This window comes from Periophthalmus magnuspinnatus, chromosome 12, assembly GCF_009829125.3.
Source record: "Periophthalmus magnuspinnatus isolate fPerMag1 chromosome 12, fPerMag1.2.pri, whole genome shotgun sequence".
In the NCBI taxonomy this organism is placed as follows: Eukaryota; Metazoa; Chordata; class Actinopteri; order Gobiiformes; family Gobiidae; genus Periophthalmus; species Periophthalmus magnuspinnatus.
Genome location: NC_047137.1, coordinates 4,771,559 through 4,797,325, shown reverse-complemented (window position 1 = coordinate 4,797,325; position 25,767 = coordinate 4,771,559). Strand labels below are relative to the sequence as shown.

The 25,767-nt window shown below is 37.6% G+C and overlaps 1 protein-coding gene across 1 annotated transcript in view; it reads left to right on the top strand.

Annotated features, from left to right (window-relative positions):
* The window catches only part of si:dkey-112m2.1 (transmembrane protein 132C), a 167,379-nt gene that overhangs the window by 55,404 nt on the left and 86,208 nt on the right, over positions 1-25,767 (top strand). The window lies entirely within an intron of this gene.

Below are 25,767 nucleotides of genomic sequence, written 5' to 3'. Positions count from 1 at the left end.
GCAATTGAACAATGTCATTCATACTATTATAATTAGATTACATTTTATATAAGTGTAGTTGAAGGCAGTTTACAATTTCTTAAATAATAGCACATGATAACAATGAAAATATAAAGGGCTTCCCCTGTCTTCCTGATTTTGATTTAAAATCTCAATTATCTAGTGCAGTTATCAACCACCGGGCCGGGGACCGGTACTGGGCCGTTACGCATTTACTACCGGGCCGCAAAAAAAACAATACATAATTTATCAGCGACCGCATCTTCTCCGACATAACTTTCGCCCGTCCCTCATGATGCGCTAATAAGCTTGTCCGTAGATATATAATGAAAATCCTGATAGGAAATCACCACAAAAATCTATTTCATGTCGTGGCAAGTATATTATATCTGTGCTAGATCTGCTCTTGTCCTCCGTGATGACGTATCACGTTTAACACATCAGACATGTTGCCCAAAAGTAGAGCCACGAGCAAGTGAAAATGAGCCAAAACAAAAGTCTTTGGAGAGCTTTTTAACAAAGGAGAAAAAGCCAACTGAGGAGCCAGAAGAGGAGACTACGACCTCCAAGAAAAATAAGGAAAAATTTAGCAGACAACACCAGGAGTCCTACTTAAAATATGGGTTTGTCGCTGCAGGTGAGTCTCACGCGCAGAGTCCGCTCTGCGTAATATGCGGGAAAAGCAAATGAGGCAATGAAACCTTTAAAACTACTTTGGCACAGTAGAGTTAGAGTTTTTTGAAAGAAGCAAACGTGAGCAAGAAGGAAAGAAGAAACAAGTGCAGGGCTCCCACTGATGCAGCGGCTTGGTGAGTTGTATTTTTTATGCACTTAACTTATTTTTGCCACATTTACCTGCCACGCGTAGATGGCTGGTCCATGAAAATAAAACCTACATTGTTACGGTCCGGAACAATGTAGGTTTACCAGACTAAAGCAGACTAAACTTTAGTCTCATTTAGTCTGGTAAAGCAGACTAAAGTTTAGTCTGCTTTACCAGACTAAAAAAGGTTGGGGACCACTGATCTAGTGTATGCAAAAAGAAGAAAAAGGCAATAAAACATGACAAAAATGTTTAGCTTTCCTCTGTTTTGAGTATTTGCTCCAAGCCTCCCCATACTTATCCCAAGTGCAGTGCAGGGAAGGCTCCACAGCTGTTTGCTGCATGCTTAACGCCGCATCCTCTCAGCCAAAATGTATTTTTAAATAGATATTTGCTTTAATTAGGATTATTTTGTGTATATTAAAAAAACACCATAAGTATTACTTTTTTGAGTAAAAAAAAATATTTATAATCATATTTTCATTTGCCTTTCTCATCAAATTCTACATTTCCCACCGCACCTGTGCACTCAGTGCGGCAATCACTTTGAGAAAGCCTGATGGAAGCTACATTAAACTGAAGTTCCCCTGACGAGTATTAGCTCTCAAACTAAGACTCAAAGATTGAGAGTTGTGGGGGGATCTGAGAGTAGAACTGCAGGAGCTAGAGCCCTCAATAACCTGATCTTATCAAATTAAATAAATTTAAAACTTCATTATAAATCATACCCTCATTTTTACAGTGCATCTCTGTTGTGAGTCCAGTTCAGTTTATTGTTCAGATGAACAAGTCTGTATAAAAATCCATTCAGTTTCCGAATGTTCGCTAGTAAAAGGACTGTAAACCAGGGCCTGCAGAAGTCCACTATCTCCTGGGTGTTTCTCGTGTTGATGAGGACGTAGCTCTGACACCAGTCAGTAGAACTATGATACATTTTGTTGATATATCAAACAGCTGGACAAGATTGGTCTGACCCTTTTATATAGTGTAGTGCTTCTTTCACAGCCAATTTTACATTTAATTCTGGTAATAAAATTCATCATACAGCTTTATTAATTTGACAGCTCTTGGACTGTTTCCATAATCAGTAGAACAGTGGACAGTGCTGCTGAACTTATTAAGTTCTGTCAGATTTGGCATTTTACAAAATCAGCATATTTCATTTTTCCATAGCAGACTAATGACTGTGCCAGGAACATTTGTCAAAATCCAACCCAGACAGATGTGCTAATCAACAAACCAAATTGAAGTGCTTGAGATTATTCTAACTTTGCGCAGCAAGATGAAATCTCACGTTATTTTTGAGTTCACTAACTCACCAGAATATCCATCTGGCCTAGTTGCTGTTGCAATTGGGCCCAGCCACCAGTGGGATGGAGACTGGACCAATCACAGGGCAGCACTGTGATTTGGATAGAAGCCAAAGGTGAAGCACTCTAATGAAACACGATAAACATGGTAACGCTCAGAGTGCAATTTGCTGGAGGGGGGGTGGGGATCCCCCCTCTCTGGTTTGTCTGTCCCTCTCTGCTTCTGTTTTCCCTATCCCTCCCTCTGCTTTATTCTTAGGGGGAATAAAACAAAATGACCAGATACAAACTGTCCCAAATTTCACAGTTAATTTGCAGCTCAAACTTTGTGCAGTTGCCCATTGATCATCAGTACTTCATCTCTCTCCCACAGCCATGTCTGCCAGACTCTCGTGCTGGGGTTATTGATCAAGTGGACCATGACACAGATGCCGATGATTCGCTGTTGGCTGTTACTATTTACATATACATACAAAGAGGGAGCTTGAGAGGTGCTTATGGTGCATAGTTTAACAGAAATAGCAGACCATAGCAGAAATACAGACAATTTTTTTTCTTTGTGCATTTGTGAACAGGAAATATGTATGTGCTTTTTCTGATGGCTATCAGTGAGAGCCTTTCCAGATATGTCATGTATAGAGCTCTGCTCATAGTACTAAACATATCAATCTGGCATTTGCTAGGTTAGATATTATGTCTATTAATTGTCTGATTAATATGTTCTAAACACATATAACGTAAGTAATGAGATATTGCTTGGGTTTGTGTAAAAGAAATGCTAACAGCCCTAGTTGTTTTTACTTTCAGACACTTTTCTGACTAAAAGTGGGACTATTTGTTGGGAGGTTGTTTGCTGTCAGCCAGTGCAGTCAGCCATGAATTGCACCTAATATTCCCCCGGCCACCCATTTCTGCACTTCCACATGGTGCAAATTGAAGCCACTGCGGCTCTTTCTAAAATTCTCTATGAATAGTGCATGATGAAACCATTTGGTAAGGATAAAGTTGAGAAGCTTGTTTACTTGTATGTGGCTTCTACTTTGCAAATTTTGCTCTTTTGGATTTCAAGGACATTTTTCATGGTGACAAGTTGCTTTTGTATTAAAAAAAAAAAAAAAAAGTTTAAATGAAACAATGTATCAATAATGGATAACAACATATGAATGATTAAATACGTGAAAGGTTTTCACCGACATCCACGCCCAATGCATTTGCTGTAAAGGGTCCTTGACTGGCTCTCTAAGTATTGTCAACATCGAATAAGACTAAAGGCTAATGCCTATATTGCATTTTCATTTCTTTAAAACTGCTATTGCATTAGTCATTGAACTTCAGAGAAAAGTTAAAGTATGTCATGCTGCTGACTTGCCATGTTGAGCAAAGAGTGCAGTTGTTTTCTCAAACAAACTACAAATATTGTGTTTTTCTGCCTTTGTAGATTTGACTCTTTGAACGCTAGACTAATAGGAAAAGCAATAGTAAACCCAAGTTATCCTCAAGATGGGAGACACACAAGAAAACTCTTTTTAGGAGCTATTATTGCTGTCACTGATCACCATTTTCTAAAAGCCACGTTATAATCAAACACAACCTGGCAACCTGCAGTGATTTCTAAATCGAGGTAAATGATAGGGTTGTATTTTACCTCAAATCAACCTCAACAACAAGTCACTGATTTGTTTCTTGGAACAGATAAGTACGGGGAAGCCAAGAAAAATTGCGTTGTTTACCTCGAGGCCCTCATCAAAGTCAATTATTCCAACCCTAAATCATGTCTCCATCTTCTCTTAAATTACCTTGTTTTTTGCTGCTACTAGTCCGAGACACAACCACCCAACTTTGTCAGAGAGTGCCCATATATTTGGTTTTGTCAGATTAAGTATATAGCCATTTCCCTTGATCATCTTTCAGTGACACACATAATGAACTGCTAACAGGGCTAATGCATGCTTTGACATGGCAGCTTTTACCCATCACACCTGCATTGATTTAACTACCACTGTTCGCTCCCCACTTTTCCTAATGGATCTTCTAGTCCATTGCCCAGCCGGGATATTTGTGACTTTATGTAAAAATAACCTTGAGAGCGTGAATGAAATGCGACTATTTTTCTGACACTTGTAGACGGAGGATGTCGGAATCGCGGACGTTAGCATGGTGGCTGTCATTCTGCCTGTCATCTCTGCACTGCAATCGCTCCCCGTTCCCGCCTCTCTCCCAGCCCTGGTACAAATGTCACAAGGCTTGACAAATACAACAGCACATGACATTTTAGTCTGAGAGGTTTTTCAGTCTTTCTGTTGTTACCAGGTCTCGCTCCACTCAGTCCTAGTGGCATGTAGCTTTCTAATTAGTGGGGTTCGCTAATATGGAGAGATACTTAAACCCCTGGACAGCAGATTGACAAAGCATGACATCCGACCCATGACCACCTGACCACGCATATGCAGTCTACGCTTCTTAGCATTTAACCTAGACAATAAATCACTCTCATATGAAGTCGCACGTTCTGTTTCAACTTCCCACTTGACAACTTGACAATGTTGCTTGTCACTCAGAACTATCTGCTGTATATACTAGCATCTATAAGTAAGAGACTCCCTCCTCCAGTCACAATGTGTGATGATAATGAATGAATGAATGTAAGAGTACTGAGTAATTTTTGATTTATCAAAAGAAATAAAATTAAATGTCATTCCTTAATGAAATAGTAAGTTATTCAATAAAATCACCTTCCCCAATTTGTTAAGATAAATTGAGTTTGAGAAGATCTTTTGTTTCTCCCCAGTGTGCCAGAACCTTAAAACCTCCTGCATCTGTGTATTCACACAATTTATGATCTAATTAGCCCACATTATGAATAGTCAGCCATTTGTAATGATCATGATTAAAATGTTTTAGTGATTGCCAAAGATGAATTGTTCTAGTAATGACTTTAGATTGATGCACTTTGCATACATATGGCAATTATAGTTTTTGTTCTCCCTCTTTGTTGTACAGACTACAAATGGCATTAGGTTTATTGCATTTCGAAATAGAAATCTGTAAAACTTTAGTTTGAAACACCTCATGGATCATAATTCATTTGCAGATCAAGAGGAATATTTAGATTCATAATTTGTCATCTGATGATTACCTTTTTTTAAACCAGCTATTTTTACAAGCAAAAGATCTTGCACTGTACTGTTAAAGCATATTGCTTTGGTCAGTCAAGAATGGCTGTAATGACACTGTGAGCACTGTGGCTGTAAATCTTTCGCAAATCACATAGAGAAGTGTCCACAGTATGGCCTTAAATTAATCTGGCTCCATAGCACCAAGCAGGTACTGGCCAAGTTACAGAGTCAAAGGTCAGATCTGCGGAGAGGCAACACCGCTCACCGTAAGAATGCATGTTTTGAGATGCAACAGAGCAATGGTATGGTATTCTTTTTATTCTTTTTTGTAAAGCGATATCAAAAGACCAGAAATGTTACTAATATACTTAAACTGTATTGTGTTAAAACCTGAAATTATTTTTGGGTTTTAAAATGCTGCTCCAACAAAGGATATGCACAATATACAGATGGCTAGAGTTAAAAAGTATTCTCACTGATGTGTGGCCGGCCATTATATTTGTTGGGCTCTAAAAGTTTGCACGTAACAGAGCATGTTCAAAGTGAACCCAGAGCCCTCAGTGCAGCAGCGTGTACCATAAATGACCTCATCAGTGTTAATCTGTGTAACCCTTACTACATCAGGTTTACCAACTATCCCTAATCTGCCAGACTACACGCTGAGATTAAACTGCTGGGCCCTTCCATGTCCCTCCAAAATATTGGATCAGCCCTGGATCATCCTGCGGACCCCACATATCCAATGCAAAGTCTCATTTTATTCCCTGGGCTCAACCTTATGTCAAATAGGTTTTACAGTAAGCAGCGGCCGCATGTTTGCCATATCCTCTTTTTAAATAGCCGGGCTTTTCAAACAGGAGCCAAAAGGATCAAACTGCTTCTGTCGGCTACAGCATGACCTCGTTCCTTCAGCTAAATCTACACTTCCTAAAATCCAGTATTATGGCGAGTAGGGACAATTTACAGTTTTTCATTTGTCATATGTTTTGCCCGAGACTTGCTTTGCCCCCAAAGTTTTTACTAAAGAAAAGGCCGTGGTGACACAGTTTGGAAATTTGTGTTAATCTGAAATCCCATGCTTACTCCACAGACCCTGCCAGCCAAATGAGGTCTGACATATCCTGCACTTTGGTAGCCGTGTATGGCTTGAATATGTTTTTGGTTGTGAGGAGCTGGGCTTGCGTCGGGTCCGCCTGGAGGTGAGGTGCTTGAGTCACAGCGGGGAGTTGCTCCGTCACGCCTCTCAGTGTCATCATCTTGTTGGTTTGCTTTCATGTACACAGCCTCTGCATGCACCCTGTCGGTCCAGTGCCCTCTTACTACAAGATTTACACTTCACTATGTATTATTTCAGATTTCTTTTTTTTAATAAATGAAAAAGATACTGTGTAATGCTTTTAGCCTTGATTAAATAACTACTTTTTTGAAGGGGAAGTTACATTTTGCCATAAAAGCAGCCCTAAACTCCAGTCCTTGTACATTTTCCTTTCAGCTGAAAATGAACTAACATACTGGTTTAAATTGAACCATTGTTTAATCATCTGACTTAAATATGCCTATTGAATAATTTCTCACATTCAGTTCCAGGAATTATGTTGGTATCTAAGATTGTTTTATACATATTTCTATGGAGGTCTCTTCATTGGAAATATCAAAAATACAATCATGAAAAAAAGATGGTGAAAGGGGCAATGTTCAGTCATAACTGTACAAATATGTTAAAACTTTACACATTACAAAAAAGTCCTCAAAACTTTGCATATAACAGGAAATCAAACCCATTAGAGATGAACTGACGCATATATCTCGATACATACATAAAGATAACATAAAGAATATGCTACTTTTTTTCTGTTCCACCATGTTGACTGGACTAGGAGAGAGCAAAGGATCATGGTATGTGCATTCCTTTTGCCTTTTAGTTATTGCTGCACCAAAACAATGCATTTAGACAAAGAGACTTGTAATTTGATAAATTGTAATGGCTCATGACATTATTGTAAGACTTTTGATGACATGACATCACAACATTTCGGTCATTGTTACATCCCTATTTAGAATCCAGAGGCCTAGTGACCATTGAGCTCTGCCAGTCATTTTGGACTGATATGTAGGTCTGATTTTTGATCATTTTCCTCATATCTGTAATTTAAATTTACTACAAAGCCTTTTTACTATAAACCTTGCTTGCTAATGTTGCTAAATGTTCATGTTTAATCAGTAGAAACATTATTGGGAATGTTAAACTGATGGCCATGTGGAACGTGCAAAGCCTCAACATATTCCAGATCTGACATTTGCTTAAATTAGCTAATTTGCACTACTATTTATTTGATTTTCAAGTAAGTAAGAATTTCATTATGGGGAAATGTGTTTCTTACTGTACATATGACAATAAAAGCTTTGAATCCTTCTTCTTTCAAACAGAAAACACCATTCCACCTTGTGTTGTTGTTCCACTTTGCTTATAAACTCCATACGCCACTAGAATTATTTGGATAATTTCAGCCCTGGAATTTTCAATGTCTTAACAAAAAGTCAAAGGTAGCTGTTAACTTGAAAACTACCGTGCCAAAATATAAAGTGGAAAAGAGCATTTTGAGTTTGGGAGATGTAGACAGAGAAATAATGCAGTGTTACTCTGTGTTTTATGAGGTAAAACCGTTAACATGGCTTAAAGTAAATTTTGCATAATATAGGACCTTTAAACTATAAAATATGTATATCATAATCTTATATTTTTATTGTTTGTAAACCACAAAACTGATCCAAAATGTCTTAATATAAACGGGTGCATTTATTTCTAGTTCCAAAATGAGTCCTCATCATAGTGACATGTCAGCATAGCAAGCAGCAGATTTTCATTTATTGTTGAAAAATAGCTATGTATTTCACACTATGCTGTCATGTCAAATACAGCCTACAGGCCAACTCTTTTGTTCTAGCTGGTTATTTTTTCAACAATAATAACAGTGTTTGTATCTGCTTTAAACAAAGTTCTCAGGCAAAGTTTTCAATGAAATGAAACAAAAGAGCTTGATCCTTCTATTTGAATTTCAGTGCCAGGCAAAGACTATATTTGTTCCCTTTAGTTTTTAGCAGCAGAATAATAATTTTGTCATCACCTCAGAGTATTTGAGAGCTCTATGTATAAGAAACCCTGCCCAGAAATGTTCCCTCTCTTTAGAGCAGCTCAAGGCTCCTGTGCATTGCCTTCATCCCTTCTCCTTTTCTGCCTGTGATGGCTCTTGATCTGTCATGGATGTGCTCGTGTGGTGGAGCTATGACCGGCACACATGTGAACTGTGGCTCATTAGAACTCCATCTATCTCCTCTGATATTACTTTATCTGTTTTTTTTTTCCCCTTAGGCTGCTTCCAGATTTTTGGACTGGTATGCAGTGCATTACTCTGAAAACTATGCAAGATTTTTTCCAATAAAGCTACTAGTTTCATGAATTCATATATCAGTAGTATAGAAACTGCTGTTTTGGAGATTTGCAAATGAATTACATTTGCCAAAAGAGCTGAGCTACAAAGAGAAACATGCAGCGTAATCTTCCAAATGGTAATGGGTCTCCACTTTTGTGTTTAATATTAGTCCATTCTACCGTCCACATGTTTTTTTCTGCAACACTTGAACCGCAACCAAGACATTTACAGTTGAATCCACAACTTTATATACACTATATAAAAAGACATACACACTTTTTTTTCTCACTGTCTGACATGAAATCAGACAAAACTTTTCCGGTTTTAGGTCAATTAGAATTACCAAAATTATTTCTATTTGCTAAATGCTAGAATAATGAGAGAAAGATTTTTTTAGATATGTTTTTTTCATTACTTTCTTCAAAATCAGAAGTTTACATACATTTCATTGGTATTGGGTACCATTGCCTTTAATCTGTATGACTTGGGTCAAACATTTTGGAAATCCTTCTACAAGCTTCTCGCAATAGATGGCAGGAATTTTGGCCCATTCCCCCTGACAGAACTGGTGTAACTGAGCCAAGTTTGTAGGCTGCCTTGCTTGCACATGCCTTTTCACATCTGCCCATACATTTTCAATTGGATTGAGATCAGGGCTTTATGATGGCCACTCCAAAACATTGACTTTGTTTGACCTTAAGCCACTTTGTAACCATTTAGCAGTATGCTTCAGGTCATTGTCCATTTGGAAGACCTATTTGCGCCCAAGCTTTAACTTCCTGGCTGATGTCTTCAGATGTTGCTTCAGTATTTCCACATAATGTTCTTTCCTCATGATGCCATCTATTTTGTGAAGTGCACCAGTCCCTCCTGCAGCAAAACAACCTCACAACATGATGCTGCCACCCCTGTATTTTACAGTTGGGATGGTGTTTTCAGGCTTGCAAGCCCCCTTTTTCTTCCAAATGTAACATTGGTCATTATGGCCAAAAAGTGAAATTTTAGTTTCATCAGCCCAAGGGACATGTCTCCCTGTGTGCAATTGCAAATGGTAATCTGGCTTTTTCATGTTTCTTTTGGAGTAATGGCTTCTTCCTGGCAGAGGATAATTACAGACTCTTACCAGCTTCAGCAAGCATCTTCACAAGGTCTTTTGCTTTTGTTCTTGGGTTGATGTGCACTCATCTCAGGGAAACAGAACCGTCTCCTTCCTGAGTGGTATGATGGCTGGACATTCCCATCGTGTTTATACGTGTGTATGCCTGAATGCCTGAAGGTGCCAAGGATAAACTAGACTTGCAAGCCCACAATTCTCTTCCTGATATCTTGGCTGATTTCTTTGGACTTTACCATGATGTTGCACAAAGAACCAGTGTGTTTCAGGTATGCCTTCAAATACATCCATTTGTGAGTCTCTAAATTAGATGTTGTCAATAAACCTATCAGAACCTTCCAAAGACATCACCATCTGGGTTCATTTCTTTGGAGGCATAGAAAGACTTTGAAGAAAGAAATGAAAAACGGTCTCAAAAATCCTTCTGTCATTATTCTGGCCTTTAGCAAATAGAAATCATTTTGGTAATCCTAATTAAAGTGTACATGTCTTTTTATAAAGTGTATGACTTCTGGTTTCAACTGTACCACATTTTTTTTGCACATTTCTGATGGATTGCATAAAAAATATACAGTATAGAGGATTATTGTTATTGGGATAATAAAGCAATTTCTGCTTTTTCTTTATTTTTTCTCAATACCATCCACCTTTCCTCCACGCTAGCTTTCAGAACAGGACTCTCACCCAATGTACCCAGTGATAGTATGCATTGTCTGGGAATCAAACTGATAACCTTAAAATCAGTACAAATCCAAATAGAATAAGGTCTCTATTAGCAGTTATAATTGAACTTTAGCCATACCTCAAAATTTTCTGCCATAGAAGAGTATTTGGGTGATGATATACTATGGCCCTCCATGTATCCCCTTAGGTGAAAAGCAAATCGTCTGCTCTTTCGGACACAGCAGTTTCTGGTGTGGTGTGGGTTGTAAATGTGTCTTGTGTTTGGTGACAGTCAGCATCTCCTCAATTAAGTAGCACTCAATACAATCCACTCCAGCTGGAAATGACTAAGTAGCACTTAAAGCAGTGCTTCCTTTGATCATGTATGTTCTCCAATAGATACACATGCCTCATGACTCCAAAGTGCATCTATTCACTTTAAGGTTTGCATCGCACAAATATTGATCGGGAAAGAGTAGGGAGATGGGGCGGTGGAGGCCGTCAGGTGCAATTGACATTTTCTAGCGTGCGGTGAAGGGCTGTAAAAATGTCACTGAATGGAATTTACATGAACAAATCTTTTTTTTTTTTTTTTTCTTTTTTTTGATAAGTGCAGTGTACATGAGCCAGATTAAAATTTTGGTTTGGCAATTGTTGATGAAATTCTGCCTATAGTTTAAAAAGTGAGCTATATTGTGCAAGACCTGGATTAGTTTACATCCAGACAAGGTTTTTCTTTTGTTATGCATACTATATTTGTGGCCCTAAAAGAAAAATTAGAAAGAATTTTACATTTTTATTGTTGACGGTCCAATGAACTTAATTGGCTATTACTTGTTAAATGAGTACTACACTGACATTTTTGTCCTACTTTACAATTAAAGGGGATATAGCACACAAATTTGATTAAAAAGAAAAAACAACGAAAAAAAAAAACATGTAACATTGTTCCATCAACAACATATCTGGAGTTGTATTTTGCTTCATTTTTCAGTAATCCTGTTATAATGTTGTCCTTCAGTGAGCACTCAGAAATCACTCTGTTGCGATTTATTGTAACGGGTTGTAGTGCATCAGAAATTCTCCTCAGTTTTTAACACAGAAAATGCAGAAAATGCTTGTGTTTTCCCATCATTTGCATTATTTTCTGCTCTAAAACAGAAAACGTCAATGTTACAAAAAGTGTACTTAAGTCAATGAAGGCCAAAATAATACATAGGTCATCTCCACTTTTAATTATATCCTGACCTTTTTAGTGCTATAGGAGCTCTAACACTTTGAAACTGGAGCTACTCTAAAGCTCACCTGCCTTATTTGTATGTTGTGTACAAATTACCACATGACAGCAGTTGGCCAAACTTGTCATTTCTAGTGCGAGCCAGTGTCAGACAATTCTCTGCTTTCTGGAATAAAAAAATAGCTACAACAAGATATATGGTTGCCGGCTGTGCAAAATACTCAACTGTGATTTTGGTACTGTGCGCCCCTGAGCGTTTGAGCGGCCACAGTGAAGGAGAAATACAAGCTATAGAAACGCAGTGTAAAGGCTGAGCTCCATCTAATACTGTTAATCCTGTACTGCTTTGACACTGTCGCCACACACTAGCACTTTTAACTAGCTCGGATAATGACCACAACAGCTCCAAACTCATTAATTGAATTAGCTTTGTCCTTATCTCTGCATCTGGCTCTGTCCACACACCCTGCAAACAACTGCTCCCCTGGTAATTGACTCAGAGGGAAATCCACTACACTCGTGGTTTGGTCAAATTTGGTTCAACTGTCAACAATCTCATGTGGTTTAGTTAGAGTCTGATTTACAAGTGATTTTGATTTTTAGATAAACTTCAATTAGAAAGTGCTCTGGTCTGCCTGGCTATTGGGTATCATTGGAGGGAATTGAGTTAACAAAAACAGATAGAAATCAATACTAAAACTAATATTGAAACTAGATACTAATTTTGGACTTTAAGTGGATTCTCTTCCCATAAACTCTGTCCCATTTATGTGACTTTTATCAGTATTTACACATGTGCAAAACAAGTGTAATAATATATATAATATTGTGTATATATGTCATATTTTGATTTGTTTGTGACGTAATTAGTTATATCTGTCTTTTTTTTATTTGCATAGTTTCACAGCAATAGCAGTTGCCCCATTTGGAAAGCTCGATCTCCCAGCTTTAGGCAGGCCCTGAATGTATCATCTTCATGTGGATCAGATTTCTATCAGTATCATGTCAAAAGCCCTTGTGTGTAGCTGGAGGTTTGTGCTTGTGTAACTACCAATTTGTAAGTGTGAAACCAGTGTTGTGTGTGTGCGTAAAACAGTTTTGTGCATCGGTAAATAGATTTGTGTGTGTACATTTGAGCAGTTATGAGTGTATTTCATATTGATAATCGTTACAGCCCCAGGCCTCCAGCTCCTTCTATAGCCATATATGTCAAGTCCTTGCTGCTGTTCCGTTTCTTTGTGCAAGCTTTGAACCAGCAGACCTGGGATTGGGGCATTGCTCTCAAGCTAGCACATGATTAGTTGCTGGGCCCTATGTGCTGATTATTACGATGCTAGAGCCTGGCCACTACTGAGCCTTCACCTGCAGCTCCCACACCTTTAAAAGGACGTGCCCCCTGCCACTCCTTGCTGCTAGATTCTGTCAGTGAACAACATGCCACTTTTGTTCTGTGTGTCTGTGTAACGGTTGTAAATTTGCAAATTTGTAAACTGAGACACTTCCTCGACTTAGTTCTGAGATTGGTCTGTTTTGTGTTACTGTAATTTCTGTAATTTCTGTACTTTTGTTTTGTAAGTTTCCATCTTGTTTGTTACTTCCTTAATTCCCAATAATTTCATGCCTTTTATTTTTTCATGCACACATCAGGAATTTACGCATACAACTACCTAAAGTCACAAATAATTTGTCATATTCATATGTTTTAAGGTAAATACTTTTGATTGGATTCTCTTTCCATACAAGTTGGATTTCCTGATTAGTTTTAGAATTTTTTTGTTCTACAGCAGAACTAGAGTAGACTACATGCTGATGTTTAAGATTGTATTGTATATTGAAAATTACATTATGTGGTCTAGCATTGCTATTGTTTACATAGACAGGAATGTCCAGAAATCAGATAATCAAGATTTTAAAGATTACTTAAATTACTACAAAATCTGATGTGAATAATCAAAGAGATCATGATTGGTGATTTTGTTGTTACTTTAAAAAACGCTAATAATCATAATACACAATATACTTTGAGTGAAGATGGCGCCAGCCGTATGCACAGCCCTCCATCTCCCATCCATACTAGGCTTCTTGTTTATTATTTGGATTGTTTATGCTGCTCAGGTGTCTTTGCCATGCTTGTGCATGATCGCCAGGCACTACTAAACATCCGTGCCACACAAGAAACTTTCCTAAAGCTTTATAATATTCAACAGTCCTCATGTCCTCTATCACTGCTAGCCTCTAATCGGGCTCACCTGCACATCACACCTTTTGTCTTGCTTAGTGCTTAGTGACTTCTTTGTTAAAAACATAAGATCCAGATTGCATCACACAGAGACATGGCTTCATCATGGTGAGTTTTTGGCTTTTTCTGAACTCCTACCCCCAGGCTGTTCATTTGTGGAGGACTTGCCTCACCCACAAAAAGGGACACACACTTGACCTTTTTCTATCATGCAGTCTAAATTTGTGCATTGAGAATCTTTGTAGTACATAGATGTCGGATCATTTGCCTGTTTGTTTACATTAAAGCTACTTAGTTCACCAGCTAGACCGTGCGCCTTTATGTGCAACCGCTGGATAATTTGCTTGTCAACCGCACAGACATTTGCTGATGCATTAATTTCTTTTGTCACCACTTTGGACATTTCGGGCAGTCTAAGTGTTCATGAATTGCTATGTTTGTTTAATTCTACCTGCACCTCTGTTCTTGACTCAAAAAAGCCCAAAGACTGTCTCAGCCATGGCTAAATGAACACACGCATGTGCTCAGATTGCAGATATGCTGCATTCTCAGATGTATGTGTCTTTGGGTATTTTAAGAGTCTGTTAGAATAATTACCAGAAAGCTGTAAAGTGTGCCAAAGCTCAGTGCATGTCAAACCTGGTCTCTAAACGGGCATAGACCCCAAGTACTTTTTAACCCCCTTAGAATTCTGGGTCATTTTGGTGAAATTGCCTTTGTTCTGACCTCTCCAAATTAAAATGATGATGAACGCTTACCAATCAGGAACAGCATCCAATCCTTCAAAACATAAGGTTCTCTACTCTTGAGTCCAAACGCTATCATCACGAACCACTCCGAGGCCAAGATGCCTCTAGTATAACTTGTACAAACATCCACGGTGTCCTTGATTGCTTATTTCCTTTGTTTTGTCCGTTTCATCATGTCCAGAACGCAAAACTGTTGCAAAACAACAGTGCGTAAAATTACGCACCCAATACACGCGGACCTCTGCATCCACTCTGCTCCTTTTACGCAGGCATTAAGCTCTGTCTGTTTACAGAAAAGCATGGCATGTTCCACTGCACACTGGCTGTAAGGGGAAAACGTCACTAAAGGTGTGTAATGCAATTTGGGGGCGTAAACTTTCAGTCACCTGTAGCACTGATTCGCTGTCTGGGGAACCAGTAACTCACAACCCCCACCTAGCACCTAACACTGGTATCAATCACACAATAAAGTGACGCAGATTTCACCTGTGGAATACTTTTCTGCAGCAGATTGGACATGGAGGATCTAACTTATTTTGTAGACATAATTTCTTGACTGCATTATATTCTCTGGACCTGTACAAGAATGAATGAGGCCAACTTTGTGGGAATATGTTGATTGACAGAACCAGAGCCCTCAAGGGTAAGTGAAGTCCAAACCCACATTTTTTACTTTTCTGTAAAAAATGGCTTTCCTGTCAGCACTGTGGTGATTGCAGTGAAAGTGGTTTGCATAATCAGAAAGATGAGAGACACAGCTTTCATTTGATGTGTAGATTGTGTGTGTAGGTGACGCAGAAATATATGTATATTGCTGTAAAGTTGTAAAGAAAAGGCAACGCCGAACGGTAACAGGTTAACCTAAACCATCTAGTGAAGTCTTTTTAGGCAACTAGTGATGTAGTGTCAATCACTGTGTGAAAGATTTCTGTTTTTGACTCTTGTGTAAACCCCCATTGTACTATGATTTTTGAGCACTTTGATCATGTGTCTCTTGGTGAACTGTCCAATGTTGTACGACAGCTAAAACCTTCTGACTGTACACTTGATTTTGTTCCTTGGTTCTGTATACCGTACACCAATTTCTAAGCTTCCCTTTATGTCAAAAGTGTTGGAGAAACAGTTTTGTACAAAACATTTTGGAGGAAAGTTGCATCATTGAAAAATTTCTGTTTGGCTTTAAAACTCATCACAGCACTGGGACTGCACTCTTTTCCTGCTTTTAGATTTGACTGCAGTATTCAACACTGGATTGCCAAATTTTGATTTCCCGTCTTGAGAACTATGTTGGCATCGTCCTAAAGTGGTTCAGGTCATATCTTAAGAAAGATCTTTCTCTGTTCAGCACAGTCCCCATAGTTCAGACGTGGCCCAACTTCCTGTGGAGGATGTAAAGGACCGCATCGCTCTAAACTTTTCTAAGCTAAATGAGTCCAAGACAGAAATTGTGGAATTTGGGGATTTATCTGTTGCCAAAACTTCTCTGGGGCCTTTTGAGTTGCTACTGCCATCAGTCTGCCAGAAATCTTGGCGTTGTTTTTGATGGTTCTTTCAAATTTGACCAGCAGATCAGCCAGGTAGTCAGATCTGGCTTTTACCAACTGCGTTTTCTTAATAAGGGGAAGCCATACCTGGGCTATTCTAAAATTTTAAAAAATCCACTTTGGTGCTTTCTCAAGTGTACCTCTTTACACATGGAAGCGTAAAGGCCAAAATGTTACCTTGTAAAATCACTTGACGTAAATGAGTTGAGTTATATAAAGTCATTATGTAATTGTAAATTAAACATTCTCAAATTAATTTCATATCATTGACCCATTATCCCATCAACTCTTCTTAAATTCAAATGAGGATGTGAGTAGTCCTTTACAGTCAACAATGCCTATTCAAAACGAGGTCTAACTGCAGGAGTTAGTTATAAATCTACAAACCCGACAATTAGCCTGATATGATTTGTCCAATTTCACCTGCTGTCCCTAAATTAAATTCTGCAAAGCTGCCTCGTTCCTGATTAATCCCCAAATCTGCTCAACACGGACTCATTCTGTGTTTCTGATTTATTTAACTTGCCACAAGACCAATTTGTCATCTAAGAGGCCGTTTCTGTGGCCGGTTTGAAGCAATTCAATAGAGCTGGTTAATGATGTCTCTGGAGCTCTGTGTGGGTTATGTATGAAAGTGCCCGGCTCATATGTATTGCAGGCAGACTATAGGCCATTCTCACCTGCCTCTGCCCCAGTCTGATGTGGTAGACTGAGAGAGGACGGCTTTGTGCGGTGAGATATCACAGCATTTTTTCTCCCTTTCATTTCTGTGCAGCAAAGGTGAGCTGTGTCCCGCGGTCCTCCCTCTGCCACTGTCATTTCAAATGGAGGCAGTAAATGATTTATTTGTACTGGTCTACATAGTAATATATCTCCTCCATTTAATTATTATTTTGAGAGAGAAGGGACGTGAGAAATGTTCAAAATTCTATGCATTCAGGTGAGCCGATTATGACAAATGGAAGCAACAATGGTTATGCTTGTTTTGTGTGTGGGCGCAGCAAATCAAATGCTGCACCAAAACAAAGATATCCTAAGAATTTCTAAAAAGGTTTGAAGTTGTTTACACTCCTTTATTTGAACATTTATAGAGCAGCTCGTATAATAAATACACCTTTACTGTTTTGATTGTGCTTCTCTTGCTTTTAACAGTTGAGCTGAAGGTCTGGCTCTATTGACTGGTTCCATACTTACCATTCATTTAATTTTTAACAGTATCTGACCCTTTATTCATCCACTTGAATAACATTCTGGAAAAGTAGCAAAATTTCATCTGACCTCTGCTCCGGGCCTCTTTGGCGTAATTAGGAGAGTGTCTGAAACAAAGAAAAAGTACAGTGAAGATGTCTCAAAGCCCAGAATGAAGGACTCCCTTTAAGAATGAGGGGTTTTTTTAGTTTTTTTTTTAGTCGATCTGACCTCACGAGAGAGATTCAAGTGTTGCAGTCTAGATAATGTCCCCTTGAAGGCCCTGATGTTTTTTGTGCACCTCTCCAGTTCAGTACAAATAGTGGAAAAAGATGATGATGAAGTCCTTCCTTATACCTGGAAATATGCGATCTAATATAATATACTTAAATGCTTCTCTTGTTTCAGTCTTGTCTATTAAAACAATGAGTCTGAAGCTCAATTTCATGAACATAAACTAGGCAAACGTCTAATTTAAAAAAAAAAGTAGTCAAAAGTCAAATGTAATGTTACAGACACACCTGGCTTTAAATCAATTAAAAGGTGGTGGTGTAGTGGTTTCAGGGCGTTGGACATATGAGATTGTTACCACCTGTGCGTCGTCGGGCACAGATCATTGACAATTTTAAACCATTGGAACTCAATTTGATTAAAATCCAATTCATTACACAGCCCTACTAGAAATATTTTGCACCAGGCCAACCATTAACCTCTTTACCGTATTTTCTGGACTATAAGTTCACTCTTTTTCATAGTTTGCCCGGGGGTGCAACTGCATACTCAGATGTGACTTGTATGTGAAATTATTAAAATCTATAATTTCACAAGGATGCCGAGGATGAAGAATTCAGTGGATTTAGTGATTTGGAGTGAGATCAGGAGTAAACTTGTTAGCTTGTTTTTTTATGCTTTAGTTCTCTGATTAACTGTTAATATCTTATGTAAACATACCAGACACGTACTCGCTTCATGTAGCCGAATAAAAATGTGTTATGTAACACTTGATGATACATGTTACAGTTCACTTGTTTGGCCATAAGATGACACTGGTGTGTTTGTAATACCTGTAAAAAATGTACTTGACTAGTTTTCTTATACACATTTCATATTTAATTCCCCGTCTTTTTTCCCTTTAATTTATTAAACCATAAAGGTGATTATTTTTCATTGTAAATGTTTAGTTTATCATAAGTCTAGTTTAAGGTCGTGAAAACTACTTCCTATTTTCCGGTTCAGCCTTTTACGCTAATGCGAGGTCTTACCCGACAGAGCACTATTTAAGAAACAATTAAAATATAAAGTAATAGTAAAATATAAAGTTTTTGGTTCACTAGCAGGCCAAAGTAGTATGTATATTTTCCATATGTTCATATGTAATTTTGTGTGTATATGTAATATGAGCCAGAGCTTATGTTATATTTTGTGTGTTCTGCAGTGTGAACTGTGATGAAGTAAGACCACAGTAAACATCAGTGAAAAGAGTTCTCATGTGTTTGGTGTTTGTGGACAAACCAGCATATGTTACGTTAGCGTAGTTATCTGATTAACTGTTAATATCTTACATTAACATATCATATCAACATATGTGTTATGTTAGCGTGCTGTACTGCTATTCAGCCTGTTGTTCTCTATTTTATTGTTATTATTATAACTTGCCCTTAAAGATAAAATGTCTGTTTTTGGTCTTGGATTTTGTAAAATAAATTTCCCCCAAAAATGCAACTTATATTTCAGTGTGACTTATATATGTTTTTTCATCATTTTTACGCATATTTTTGGTTGGTACGACTTATACTCAGGAGCGATGTATAGTCAGGAAAATATGGCAATTTTCTTTTTACTGATCTTTTCGAGATCAGCGCTGTCTTGGTCCCATGAGAGATATAAAATACCTATAAAATACATTATACTCACCATAAGACTGGTAGGCCTATATTGTGACATTGTATTAAATAGTAAATATTTATTCATATTGGCTTCAAGTGTGTTACTTTTCAGATTAAATGTGGTATCCTGCTGTGTTGTCTTGACTGCAGCATCTGCTTGATAAAACAGCCATTCAGTTTGACAGATACCAAGTTGTCTCCCATTGCTTTGTTTTGTTCTTGTCACACTCTTGGTTCATCAGTTATTAATTAATCCTGATGTATAGTGCATGCCTTCCTGACACATTGTTTCAGTTTTGTGTTTACCTGTTGAAGTTATAAAGCCCTGTCTAGACCGTAGAGTCCCAAGACTTGTGCAAAACAAAATGTTTCCCCTCAGGAGGACCATGTCAACAAATAAACTTCTAAAGAACGCATTCATCTTAGATATTCTATTAGTTTTGAATGTGTCTGCATGTTGTGACAATCTAGATTACAGTGATGTGAATTATATCTTTTTATGGACTAACCTTGTAAAGTGTAAGTCAAGACCAATGTAGTAGCCTGGTGAGCTAGCCACTTTTATTTTCTACCTATGTATGCTATTCAACATTCAGTTAAAAAGTGTATATAGAGAGACCTCAGTCACATCTGTTTGAATCTGAATCTGTTCATATCCTTGACCGTTGTGTTATAAAATGTGTTATTCCTGTTATATATTCAATAATGTATAGACACTTTATATTACACTGTAGGTTGTGACTCATGACTGGAATAGAGTGGTTATGTGTCATCACAGCAAACACAAAATGTATTGTAATCTTACAAATGCGGTGCTGGACTAAAACTTCCCATTCATACTTGCCTTACAGTGCATTTATCCATATTACAGAGCTCCTATGGAATTAAATTAACACGTTTTGCTACTTGCCACTCAAAAAGAAGGCGTCTTTAAAAATGCAGTGTAGTAATTATACCATTTAGAGTAACATAGCTGAAAACTAGTGGCCCTCTGCTCTGACAAAATTCCCTGAAGTTGAAATGGAAAATAAAAATGACAAAACGCTAGACTCCAGTTTTAGTACTTTTACAATTGTCCCACATGCTTTCTTGCCTTGCCTTCTTGGAATAACTCTTATAAACTCTGGTCTAAAACATGTGTTGTAGGGTCTATTGGCTATGCCTCCTAAGTCCAGTGTTGGGAAGTAATTGAATACATGTACCGAAAATACATATTCAAAATGCTGTATTCCAGTACAGTCACTTTTTCATTTTGGTATTTAGTATGCTCTTTCTTAAAATCAAAGGAATATGTTGCAGTACTTGATTACACAAGTTAGGCTTCAAACTGCGGCGAATTAGTGAGAAAAATTAAAAACATGGCTCCTGCGGTGTGTGATTTTTCCTTCTCCAATTAGTAACAGAATTATAGAACAAATGGTGAAACAAACATAAAGCAGTTTTTAATCCTATGTGATTTTTTTACACTAAATACTTTGATACTCAGTTGCATTTACATTACAAAATATTCAGAATACAGTACTCTGGACCATGTAACTAAATATATTTTCAAAGTATTCTGCATCACTGCTTATCTCATGCACATTTTTCACTGCCATCTACAGAAAACCAAACTTACGAAAAATGATTGTAAGGCTCAAGTGTGTCTTCAATAAAACATTTTGCTTTATTTTTTTCTTGTTTTGAGGTCATACTTTTTCAATTTCACAAAAAGCAAGAGGGTTATCTGTCATCCTACCCTGCTGGTAAGGATTTTTGAAACAGATAATTGGCAGTACACTATATTGTAAAGAACAAGAACAGCAAAATTATGTTGAAACTATCATTTTTAACAGTCCAGAAGGATGTACATTGTAGGTAAAATATCTATAAAAACAACACCAACAAAATAGCTGTGTACTAGTGGAATGGTGCAAACATTAAAGCATGGTTAAAGTTTATTTATAATCGCTGTATAGCTGGAAGCGTTTAATGTTTTTTCACCACACCAACATTGCTCATTATTTCCTATTCAAAAGTTTGCCAACACATTGAAACTTTCCACTATATTTTTGCCAGACCAAATCAGAACTCTTTCACAATCCAAAGAAAGGCCAATTAGTGTCTGATACTGATCTATAGATGTGAACTTCCTAATAATAATTACTTCCAGTTTATTTTCATTAGAAATTGGAAATGAAATATCGTTCCAAGTTTATGTAGTTATTTAATCCATGGCTAAGGTATGGCCTGTAGGGTAGAAGAGTAGTCACTTAACTTCTCCCAGTTTTTGTGTTGGGTGTGTCATTGCATTAGGAGGTGTAGGCAGTTACATTTACTTGAGTAGTTTATTTTAAGAAATTGTAGTTTTCAGACACTATATTTTTATCATCTAATAGTAGTCTTACATGAGATTTGTTACTCTTACCATAACCATAAGTCGACAAATCATTACAAATTATTTATTTTATTTATTTATTTAAAGGACAATGTGCAGTTACATTAACCCTTGGACTTACCAATACCTACACTCTTCCACGAGTGGGGTAAAAAATGACCCCAATTAAAATCAATGCGTTTTTGCAATAACCTGGGTGTTATTCTTGAAAATCTTTAAAACGAAGAGTTGGAATATTTTCATTTTCCAGGTACTTTTCATAAAACATGTTTGTGACATGAGGCCATTTGCATTTTTATTTATTTTTTCATTAAGTTTAAGAAATAGCTGTTTTTGTGTCACTACCCCCACTTCCACAAGTGGGGTCAAAAATGACCCCAATTGAAATCAGTGTGTTTTTGCTATAAACTAAACACATTTCTCTCATGTTGGTTAAGATGATATATTTTTGCTCAGACAAAAGAGTAATTTCCCTTTTGACATGAACATTTTCTTTTTACTTTTCATTCACATTTTAGCAATTAATAATGAATCAATCAGGTCAGTCAGGTGACAAAACATGTTTGTGTGTCCCTATGTCTGAAGGACAAACAGAGAACATTCCACAGGTCCAGAGACCTTAACATTGTCCATGCATATGTACACACACAAACATCTTATCTTACTGTGTGCACCGTCACAAGCTACTTGCTTCTGGCTGTAACCATTGCACACAGGGGTACTGCATTTCCAACAGCCATCAGTGACTTTGTAATCTTTGTTTTGTGGACACAACTGGGACCTCTTTCTCAGTTTTTGGCACGCCACACCTTCCCATTGCTTCAGTGATGTAGGTTGGTAGAGTCGGTGTACCTTTCAGTCGACTTTTCATGTGAGGTGTCACAAGCTTCTTTGAGACGTTTGTGAGGAAGTGTCGTCATCCGTTGGTGATGTCTATACAAGATTCAGGGTGCTGAGCCCTGAAAAATGAAAATGAAAAATAGGCATTCAGAGCACCATGGGCCACTTCTGCGTCTGCCATTTGCAGGTGTAGTTGCCAATTGTCTGGTCCATAGTATTTACTCCTCCTTTGGTCTGGTTGTAAAAGCGGATCACTTCTGTTTTGTTTTGTTTTTTCCTTTGGGCTGTTTTCATCCACCATCTTGCTGTGGTGCATTGTCCAAACAGTAGAACAGCCTTTCCCTTTTGTCTCACATAGCTGATCGTGGTCATGCTGCCACTGAACCCAAATTCAGTGCTGTGGACCACTCTGGACCTGGAAGCCTTCATGATTGGTGGAATGTCTGACTTGTTCTGTCGCTAAGTTCCCACAGTCAGACCCTTCTCCAGGAGATGCTCTGCAAGAGGCACACTGGTGAAGAAGTTCTCCTTGGTGATGTTGTGACCTGTGTGTCTGAATTCGCTGTACAACTGACAGAAAATGTTTTCCCCCAGATTCTTCTGGATATCTTCCCCTGGCTGTCTCCCTAGGTACATGATCCCATCAACTGCATATAGGGTGCATGCATCACAAACCCCCCCCTCCTGAGTGGTGAGACTGCTGACATCAGGTGTGTTAGTGAGACAATATTGACAGTCAAAGTTGCATCAGGTGTGAGAGATGACATCAGATGTGTAAGTGGCACAGTCAGAGTTCCTAAGAATGAAAGGTTCACAGAAGATTCCATAGGAATTGCTTGGGGTCATTTTTGACCCCACTTGTGGAAGAGTGGGGTAGTGATACAAAAACTGCAATTTCTTAAAATTAATGAAAAAGTAAAGAAAAATGCAAATGGCCTCATGTCACAAACATGTTTTTTGAGGAATACCTGGAATATGAATATATCACAACTTTTCATTTAAAAGATTTTGAAGAATAACAAACTCTGGGGTCATTTTTGACCCCACGTGTGCATCTAAGGGTTAAAAAGATGGCTGCACCAGATTTAGCATAATGCTACTTTCCATCTGTAGTCCTAATACAACAATTAACACAACAATTAAACAACAATTAAACAACAATTAAAACAACAATTAACACGTACAATGTAAAAACAATACAATACAAATTGGTGCAAGAATTCAAAAGTACAAATTATTCAGTGTTCAACAGACTAATAAAACAAGTAATACAGCAACAATAAAATAATAAAATAAAGGTAAAATTGCAGCAGTTACTTAAAGTGCAAGAGGTAAGTAAAGTGCCTCAGTATGTTTGCAGTGCATCAGAAAAACAATGCCATATTACAAATGATTACATTATCTCATAGATTTTACATCAGCTTTTAAATACATTTCCCATCCAAACTCAAGTTGTACTTTCTTCAAATATTTTACTTTTACTTTGGTAATTATTTGGGTCGCTCATTTTTACTTCTACTTAAGTAATATTTTAAAGTAAATTTCTGGTGGGGGTACTCTTACTTGAGTACAAATTTTGGCGACTCTACACTCGATCTAAATGTTATCTAGTTAACCAGCAGCACGTAGTTATTGCTGTCCCTGCAAATGGTACAAGATCAAACACCTGTGGTTGAACATGGGCGATGTAATGAATGTACGCTTCAGAGAGCAGCTGTCTGATTTGTCATTATCCAACCGTGAATGTTCCCTTCATCCTTTACATGTATATCACAGTGCTAAAATACAGACTTATTTTTTTCCAATAATTCAGAAAAAAAAAACCCTCAGGGATAGAAATGTACCTTACAGCTCCACTTACTTTTCCTGGCCATCTTTCTTCCCTCGCCATCAAAATCTGCCGTTCGTGCCAGTGACTTTGAACAAGAGCAATTTGTCATGTTGTAAAAGAGAGACTCCGGAAAGCGGTGGATGTACTTCATAGTAATTTCGCACGACAGAGCATGAGGACAACAGCAGAGAAAGGGGTCATGCTTTTGCTGTGATTGAACCGCTCTCTACCGGCTGTGACCAAGTGGGCTGGAGAGGGACTGGGCACTGAGCTAGCATGCAATTTGGCATGTATACTGCAAAACTGAAGTATCCAGCAGCACATCAAGGAATGTTTTGGTACATGTGGAACTAATTTAGTGTCACTGTAGTGATACTGCTAATAGCGCTTGGGTGGCTTGATTTTAATTAATTTGAGTTTAGTGGTAAATTAGGGGAGAAAAACAAACAAACCAAACAACAACTTTAGACTTGTTTTTATTAAAGAAGGGGTATCACACTTCTATGGGGTATTAACCGCTTGCACATTACATATTTAGATCATGTTTAATTTATTGTATTTATTTATTCACATGTTAATTAATTGAACATGTTTAATAAGTTTCACTTTTGTTTTTGATTTGGAAAATTGTTCTGTAGGAGCATGGGTGACGAGTGCTTGTGGTGCTTGTGGAGAGATCACTAGATTACTCAAACATACATGGATGACATAAAACCTCTTCAGGCAGTTTTTTTTTTTTTTTATTATTATTTATTTATTTTTTATTTTTTTATTATGAGGGAATGTTATAATATGGTTAAAAGCTCCAAAAAGTATATAGTAAATACCCCTCTTGAATAAAAAATATTCCTGGGTCTGTAAAAAAATGCTATCTCAAACCACGTTTGCACAAATTTTAAATGTCTTGGCAACTGCCAACTAAAGCAATACAAAAAAAAAATCACAGCAGGTAGTAAGAGCGTTTGCTCTATATTCTCCAAATTGTGGGTTTTATTTTTTTGTAAGGAAAAATAAAATTATAGGACACTGAAATTACAACATCGCGTCAAATGTACTTTTCAACTCTCCTTGAATCCCATTTAAAAAGAACTACAAATTACATCCTGCTGGCATCTAAATATACAGGTATGAATCAGTGCTGCTGTTTTTGCTCAAAATATTTGTGACAAAAGCTGTCACTGCTGCTGAGATTTTTATTTGCTGTCGCTGCAGGCTAAAACTTCAAGCCAAGAATCCTGAAGTTTATGGTTAGGCTTAAGACAAAACCCATGTTGACACCAGAAGACACATTTGCTCATGCGCAAAATGAGAATACAAAGAACCCAAAATGATATTGTCTCTCTCTCTATTACACAGTAAATGATTCATATGGTTGAAGGGAAACCATTTGAGTGATTATGCTAAATGATTATGCCAAGC